The sequence below is a fragment of the Colossoma macropomum genome, unplaced genomic scaffold (genome assembly GCF_904425465.1).
Source record: "Colossoma macropomum unplaced genomic scaffold, Colossoma_macropomum, whole genome shotgun sequence".
Lineage (NCBI taxonomy): Eukaryota > Metazoa > Chordata > Actinopteri > Characiformes > Serrasalmidae > Colossoma > Colossoma macropomum.
The window spans coordinates 37,638,698-37,647,980 of record NW_023494802.1 but is presented as its reverse complement, the minus strand read 5'-3'; the positions used below and the strand labels follow the sequence as shown (position 1 = coordinate 37,647,980).

The window sequence follows — 9,283 nt, the reverse complement described above, 5'->3', positions numbered from 1 at the left end:
TTCACTAATACTGCATTTACACAGCCTGCAGAGAAAAGGAGAAAATGTATTCTTACTTACAGCCTTTACAAACAAACACACAGATAAACAAACAAAAACGAATATCACATAATAAACTAAAATAAGATAACTACAACTACATTAACAATATGCACACAAAAACAAAAATAGCAAAGTAGGGTCAAGGAGACAAACATACAATGAATTCATATTTTACAGTATATGTGAGATTGAGATCTATGTATGTGTAGGAAAGCCAGAGACAGGGGGTGTGACTGTGAATTGGTTTGTTTGAGCATCTATGCATAGCCCTTTTTAACAGTTTACTACAATGTGAGCTACAATGAAAAATAGATTATCTCACCTCAGCATTTCCAGTTTACAGCATGGATTCTCCAGTCCAGCAGAGAGCAGCTTCACTCCTGAATCCTGCAGATCATTTTCACTCAGGTCCATTTCTTTCAGACTTGTGGTGTTTGAACTGAGAGCTGAGGCCAGAACTGCACGGCTTTTATCTTTTAAATTACAACCACACAGTCTGAGGGAGAATTATAACATCTTTTGTACAGGCTGCATTTTGTGTCTTATTTTTACAAATATATTCAATTTAATTCAGCATGTTACAGTGCATCAGAACAACCACACACACACACACACACACACATACTCATGTAGACTAAAGATACAAAGCACATACTAGGTCAGGAAAAAACATATATTTATATATGACTAAAAGTTTTCACTTGTATTCCATGTGACAAATATGTCTTTACAGCCAGGGGTGTTTTAACCTGCTTGTGAGCCCTGGGGCTACAGGTGTTTATGGGCCCTATGCGTCTAGTTATAGTGTTCAGTTCTGTGTTCAACAACAAACAACTTTTTTTAATGAAGGTGCACACACCACCACCACCAGTTAGGAACTTCCAGCACAAAGCTTAAATTAAAGCTTCCAGCATATTAAATTGTGCCATTATATGTAATACCAAAGCTTTTATTAGCTATGAAGGGGAGAACATGCCTAAACTGCACATTAAGGAGAGTACAAACAATTCCCACAATACCCTGACAGGAACTCCAGGAATGCCATTAGAGTCAATTAAAAACATAGGAAGGGGTAGAACAAAAGACAAGTCCCCACCAAATATGTAGTGTAGTGAGCAGTAAATTAAACTCAATGCAAGGTCACTAAGTAACAAAAAACTTCTGATTCAAGATCTCATTAAAGTGTATAAGCTTGATTTTGTTTCTAATGGAGACACAGCTAAATGGAAATGGCACAGCAATTTTACTTGAAGCTGCTCTTGAAAACTACAGAATTGTGCATTCAGTAAGACAGACAGGTGCAGGGCAGGTGAGAAAAATGACTGCCATGTATTTGCAATTAACCTTTTTAGTGACACTACTGTATTATTAATTTCAATATGTAGTCTTCTCAAGTGATTTTTTTTCTTATTATTAGTTATTTAGAAAATCCCAGCAGGTTTTTCTTCTAATCTGAGACCGCATTTATATTGTGAATGACCTCAGGCTTTGTGGTGATGCACAAATCCTTTTATTTTGGTCTTTTTGGATCTTAGTGCAGCTTCTCTTACTGTCTTGATGGTTGAGTGGGCTACTCAGGCACAGTTATAGAATGGTTTAAATTATATATGCATAGACAGTTCTTGATTTCACTGGGAAATCATTCATCAAAAATGTAACATTTCTTGTGGAGTCCCACAGTTTTAGAGCTTTGCTTTTCTCTTTGTACATGTTACATGTCTCAGAGAGATGCAGAGAAACTTGTTAATGTATTATACAAGCAGAGATGATTACTGTAATGCTCTTTTTAGTGGCCTCCCTAAGAAAACAATACAGTCTTTTCAACTTTTACAAAATGCAGCAGCATGGATCCTAACAAAAACAAAAATAGATCCTGTATACCTCTCATTTTGAAAGAACTGCACTGGTTATGTGTACCTTCTACTACTAGTTTTTAAGTTTCTAAATGACTTCAAAGCACCCACTTACCTCACAGAATGACTGTCTGTTTATGTTTCAATATGTGATATGTGATAAACCAATTTCACCTTTTGTTGTAAAAGAGCACTGTAGTTACCAAATTTGCAAAAAAAAAAAAAAAGATCACTTTTTTTCTGCTTTGGATGAGTAGTAAATAACATACTCTACAGGACACTTTTAAACATCCCCATTTGCATTTTAACCGCAACTGGAGTTTCAAATTCAAAAACTGGCACATTGATATGAACTGAATGTTTGAGGCTATGGGAGATGGCAGCGATTACTAAGCAGTGATTGGAGGGCTGAGATAAGAAGGCAGTTTTGTGGAAAGTGTAATTATTTGATTGGCCATAATATAGTGACAGTTCTGACAAAAAATAAATCAAATGTAATTATCCTAAAATATTCCGCTTAATTAATATTTTTTTCTGCATTTGAATGAGTAGGCCCAGGGAGATAAATCTCATTTAAAAAAAGTCCAATCAGAGGTCCCTAGGTTATTGGGAACCCTGGGCTTTGCCCAAGGTAAGGCCCTGCATTAAATCACCTCTTTCTACAGCCATCAACAAGCTGAAATAAAACAGTAATAGAAATTGTCAATAGATGGGAAGATACCTTCAAAATGTGTTTATGTTTTTGCATTGAAAGTGGAGAAAGCAATAATCTCACCTCAGTATCTCAAATTTACAATGTGCATTTCCCAGCCCAGTAAAGAGCAACTCCACTCCTGAATCCTGCAGCAGCTCATTGTTACTCAGATCTAGTTCTCTCAGATTTGAGGAGCTTGACCTGAGAGCCGAGGCCAGAGCTGCACAGCTTTCTTCTGTAAGATCACAACTAAAAAGCCTGGGAGAAAATAAATGTTCAGAAACATTGCCATTTCAAGCATACACACAAACACATTATGTAATCAGGGTGTGTGAGTAACTCATAGCACTGCACACACTTCAATAGAGTAATTTTCCCATTGGCCAATCAAAACAAGAAGGAAACTAAATTTTCCTCTTCAAAGGTGAGTGAGCAATTCAGAATGCATAAAAGTGTTTTTATTGTGTAGAAATGCATTTTTCTTCTGGCAGAGAAAAAAACAGGACTTGGTATTTTTGTATCAAAAAAGCTGTAGATGTGCTGTCCATTTTGCAATCTGTAAAATGCAGAAGGTTTTCACAGTAGGAAGTTCTCACAGTTCCCCTTTCAACCCTCTTTGCTTACAGCTGAACACAGAGTTTCACCATCAGTGTTATAGTTAATCTGATGCTATTTAATTGTATTAATTAAAATATTAAAGTAGATTTCCATTTTCATTGACAGAATAGCCACTAGGGGTCATGCAGAAAGAGACTACACCTTAAACCTAGGTTTATTTCTGAAGAAAATGATATTTATTAATATTAAAAATAAAGAAATACACAGATGACAAGCACTCCATCTTGTATTTTACTGTATTTAGTATTTTACTAATTACTACTGTAATTAGTAGTAATGTGTGTATTGTCTTTGACTTGTTTCAATGTGTTTAAGCTATTGTTTTACATCTCTGTAAGTCAGCAACTCACTGTAGTTTCTCTACTTTGCAGAGTGGATCTGCCAGTATATCAGAGATCAGCTTCACTTCTGAGTTTCCTAGTTTATTCCAGTTCAGATTGAGCTCTCTCAGGTATGAGGGGTTTGATTTCAGAGCTAAAACCAGAGAAGTACAGCCTTCCTCTGTACAACTACAACATTGCAGCCTGCAGAGAGAAGGAGAAAAACACAGCAAAAAGAATAATAACTACATAACTACATAAATTATAAAGGAAATAATGTATTTCTTACCCACACACAAAACACCAAGTGAATCAACATTCTCAGTCAATATTCTATATGTATTATATATCTATCCCTCTCACTCTACTATATAATCTTGCAAAAAAATAGATTGGTCTTAATTGGGCTATAATGTAACATTTTAGATCAGATGTGAAATGAAAAGGTTCATGTAGGTTATACCTTGTTTAGAATCATTAGTGCATGTTTTGCTTTAACACAGGGGACCATATAGCTGGGGCTTCCTAATCCATCATGTGATTTCAGTATTAAGTAAATCCATACGTACATCCTGTATAGCATTTGTTACATACTTTTTTGGGTCACTTTTAACCCAAGAGCAACACAAAGGTAATCAGACAGGACTGAAAGGAATAGCCTTCTTTTTCATCTTTTTTCAGGCTGAGACTTTTGGACTTAAAAATACTTAAAAGTTTAAATTTAAAGTAGTAATAGTTTTACTGTGTATAAAATTTAAATAAATAAATGTGAGAATGATATTTGTGTAGTTATCTGCTCTTCTAAAGGGTAAGATGAAAAAGACATCTTTACATTTTCTTTTTCTACACAGAGTTGACATTATACCTACCTAAACTCGGCAGAACTTTTACCCTCTCTGAAGTGTAACTGATTGCCCAATGACAGGTCACTCTTTGTGGACACACAGCTGGGTTCAGGTGAGTCTGATCTCTTTTCTGAATTCAGACTAAAATAAAAAAAAGCATTATCGAACAAGATAGGTTGGTACTGACGAATGTGAAAACTTTTATGCTGACCACAAAGCCCCCTACTGCCTCACCTCTCGATTTTCTTTGCATCTTGTTTCCTCAAGGCCATTTTTGAGGAAATTTGTCATCTAACAGATATGACCCATGAACCTTCAAACACAGAAAAATTAACAATGTAGATAATTCACCTTGGTGCAAAGCAGCAGTACTGCTATGGGTAATCAATGAAGAAATGGAACTGGTCTGTGATTTCCATTTTCTGTTCTCAAAATATAAAAAAATTCTGTTTAGAATTCTCACAGTTTTATTAGACACTAATTTCTGGCTTTCTTTATTGCTCTAAAAGTCATAAAACATATAGATACTAAACTGTATGGATGTTAATCAATCTGTACAATACTGCTATAGATCTCCAGCTATCTTTGACATTTTTTAATTTCCAGGAAAAAAAATCTTTGCAAAATAAATCAATCAAACCAGTCTGTTTAGCAATGTTTATAATGGATATTTCGTATAGATGTTACCTGTTAAGCAAATTACTTCCTTAGGTTTTTATACAAAAGTTTCAGTTTGTGTTGTACAGTGCAACAAAAAAGCAGCACCAGCTGGCTGAAAACAGCAGCACCAACCAGCTACATAATAACCATAGCTGGTACATAGTAGCGACAGACTCATAGAAGGAAGTTGTGATTTTTAGAGTGAGTGCCTTACAATCTTGATGCATCATGTATAGGAAAAAAAGCCTCAACTAAAATGACCAAAAAACACATGCAACACATGCATTTTGGATTCAAGGACATATATTGTACTTTAGTTTTTCTTGGCAGGGGGGGTGTTCTGCAATATGCATGAGGCTGTGATTGACTAACTTGGCAAAGTTCAACAGAGAAAACTGAAAGTTCATTCTCACTCTAAAACAAACCAAAATATCTTGGTAATCTTGGTTCTTTCACATTCTCTTACGTTCTAAATATAAACCAGATACCCATGACGCACAAACTCCACAATACTAGATTAAGATTGGTAACATGGTAGTAAGTACCAAGAGAGTGTATTAAAATAAACTAACTAACAGTGTCTCGCTATATAGCTGATAAAAGATCTAATGAAATATACTAAAATTATTTAGAGTAATAAGGTTCTACCTGCTAATATTTTACTGTAGTGTTTCATTTTTAAGCATAAAAGTTAATCTGTAACACCTCCAATCACTGGGTAGCTATATGGCTTAAAATGATAGCACAAAGTACAAAGTACTTAGTTTTCTGACGTAAATGGAAAGAACCCCGTAAACTATAATAAGAATGACTGCTTTCTTTTACAGTCCAGAATTAGTTTTGTTTATAGGTAATAAACTGGTTCACATTCTTTGTGTAAGACTCTTTGTATTTTGTGCACAATACCTTAAACTATCAAATACTTTTGACCCAAAATAATTACAAGCTACTGTGGAGTAAGTACAGCCCACTTATCTGGTTAAGTCTAGAACTTAAGGGACTGTTAAAATAAAGCATTACCAATACATTTTTTTTCCCACACAGATGTTGTTTCTCACTACATATAACTATATAGCCTGTCTGACATGGCCATAAATGGTAAAATACATGTAATGTGTACACCATTCACAAACACTTCTGGAAATTAATACTGCCCATGAGCACTGTATATACTCCTAGTGCTGAAGTCTGGGAAAAAAGACTATATTAAATAAAATGTTGTACAGTATTTGACCTATTTTGTGGCTTACACCACAATACCCATCACTGATCACTGATCGTATCACAATACTCATGAGTTTCACCTGTTTAGCAAACCACCACCACCACTGTAGTGCTGAAAATGATCTGTACCCAAATATTATCTGGTCAGTGGTGGTCCTGTGGTAATGAAAGGGGTAGAGGGCAGCTGATGCATTGCAGCAACAGATGTATCACAGTTAGTATCTGTAAACCCACAAAGTACATCTGTATAGTAGTTGTACCTGATAAAATGAGTGTATGTAATCATAATTAATAAACTGTATTGATTTGTTTGCTGTGAAGCTTATCACACTTTATCTTACACTTGCTAGTGTTTATCTGACCTAAGTGTAAATTTTTGCTGTTCTAATGCTAAATAATGAATTGAGCCTTCATGGAACTACTTAAAGGAAATAAGGTGAAAGGAATGCATTGTTTTTATGAGAGCGTAAGATTCAATTGTAGTCATGTGATAATTTGGAAACTAAAACCTTTTAGTTTCACTTAATGATGAATTTTGTTAAGTTACCTTAGACTAATCTTAAGAACAATATTTAACCCACTTACTTCATTATATATTATTTCCTTTTGTGTAGAAGGTTGTGGTTAACCAATCCAAAAAAGCAGAAACACGAAAATATAGTCCTTTAGCTCACATTTTTTTTAAAAAAAAGTAAGATGTTAAGATGATTAAGATGAATGTTAGATTCATAACAAATTACATTTCGGATTCAGATACTCACTGCGAGTTTGTCCTAGGATGCTCTGTGTTACCCTGTTATTAGCCTGTTCACACAACAAAAAACTGATGAGAGTTTCACTCTTGTGGTTAGTCCTGCTTTAGACTCTAAAGAACCTAAAGAGGAGGTGTAGCACACTTGTTCTTACCACTCTCTCTCTCTCTCTCTCTCGCTCTCTCTCTCTCACACACCCACACACACATACTTTTTTCAACTAGCTAGTGCTAGTTGAACCAGTCACTCTGCTTAAGAGGACACTTGCCCTTTTAAGTATTTTTCCAAACTGGTGTTAAATATTATTTTCCTTTATTTGCTTTTATTAACTTTGTAACTTCTCTTGAACCTTCTTTGCATTTTGTATGTCTCTCTTGGGTGATATACATATAATGACCTTCAATGGTTAGCCTATGTTGCATCTGGTCTATATCTGGTCTATATCTGGTATCTATAGCTCCCAAATCTAGCAATGCCATTTGTTGTAGGGATATCTCTGAGACATCCTGGCTCCTAGATGGGGGAGACTTTAAATTCCTGGGTAGGCCTCAACACCTCTATTGTAATTACAAAGGTAGAGGCAGTCACCCATCAAGTAGGTGGGTTCTGGGTCATTTACACAAAAGGACCACAAGAAGTTGTGGTTTACATGGTTGACTATTTAAGTCTATCTTATTGTAAGCTTAGTTAGACTTGCTTGGTACAAGACTGCGCACATTAAAAACTTCTTCTCTACTTGACAAAGTCTCCACTCCTTTTCTTCAAGAAATCAAGAACAGGAGTGGAGAATGAGTTCCTTTTTCTTGTTTGAAAGCTCAATCACATAATGTAGAAAGTCTTGAATGGCACAAATTTAGTCCACAGGACTATAAAGACTGATTTTAGTTAATGCCACTTAATGAGTAACTCTTTGCCAGCAGAAGTCAACACTGGGCCTGTATGCTTTGACGTTGGCAGTTAATTTCAGTGAGTTAAGCTTGTATGTGACACAAGATGTATGTAAGTGTAGTAACTGCAAGATTATTAAACAAACATTAAAGAATGCCAGCAGACAGGAACTTTGCTTTCACACAAACACCTACTCACTGATTATTTATGATGCTTTTGTCACTGACTATTCCAGTTGAATAAGTTTTGTTATGTACATTTTTTCTCAATTGTTTACATGCATTTCTTGAAACACTAATCTCATTCTCAGCATTCTATATACAGTTCTCAAAACAGCAAAAGCACTTCTCACAACACTTTATCACCTGTGCAAACTAAAACAAACAAAACATTAGCCACACAAAGTCAGTTCATCATGACAACCCTGCCACCAGATGGAGAGCACTCTTTGATAATTGTGTGAATTTGCAAAGCACATTCTTTCATGTCAGCAATCCTCAGATGTAATGTCTGAACTGAAACTGAAATATATAAACTGTAGTATATGATTCTGTTATCTTTACACATATAAAGAAAAAAGGGTGTTAAAATGAGAAACCAAGTGATGCAATATATAGCACATAAAATAGTTTGTAACAAATGTCAACATTTTTCATTGATAATGTATAAAGGTAACTACTATCACAGGGAAAATGTGTGTATGTAGCTGTTGTACCCTGACTGCCTACAGCCCATTCAGCCAATATAAAGTTGTGGTGCAGCAGGTTTCTTTCCAGAACTGTTTACTACATTCTGTCCATATGGATACACACACACACACACATATATATATATATATATATATATATATATATATAGATATATATATATATATATATATATTATATGCCCTTTCTGGTCATGTAAAGTATACATACTGACTAATAGCTTAAATGGTACTATGTAATTACATGTAAATACATGCAGAATATTTATATATTCTTTCACCATCAGAAATCATCATACACACCACTCTGTTGTTCAGACCTTGGTCCATTTATTGTGTGTATTTGTGTATGCTAACATTTTCTTTAGGCAGTCAGCATAATTTAGAATTAATACTTAGATATATAAAATATTCCACAACTACTGATAGACTTTAAGTAGAAACGAATCATGCCTTACTTTTGCATCATTATCATCTATTGAACATAATTACACTTTTTAAAAAAAGGCTTAGTTCAGTGAATTTAATCTGATTTAAAATGAAAAACAAGCATATCTTAATAACACATCACTACCATCTGTGGACAATAGACCTAACTGTTAAACAAATGGCAATTTTAAATACTGCAATGCAGATGAAAGTACACAGGAACAAGAGCATCAACTAATTCAATAAGAACCT

At 34.7% G+C, this 9,283-nt stretch overlaps 1 long non-coding RNA gene across 1 annotated transcript; it reads right to left on the bottom strand.

Moving 5' to 3' along the window:
- Nucleotides 1-4,411: 4,411 nt before the first annotated feature.
- On the bottom strand, nucleotides 4,412-7,123 carry LOC118823066. The gene is made up of 3 exons (XR_005008496.1): nucleotides 7,018-7,123; nucleotides 4,607-4,685; nucleotides 4,412-4,513 (listed from the first exon to the last, which is right to left on the bottom strand). It is a non-coding gene; the product is annotated as an uncharacterized LOC118823066 (long non-coding RNA).
- Between the last annotated feature and the right edge of the window lie 2,160 nt (nucleotides 7,124-9,283).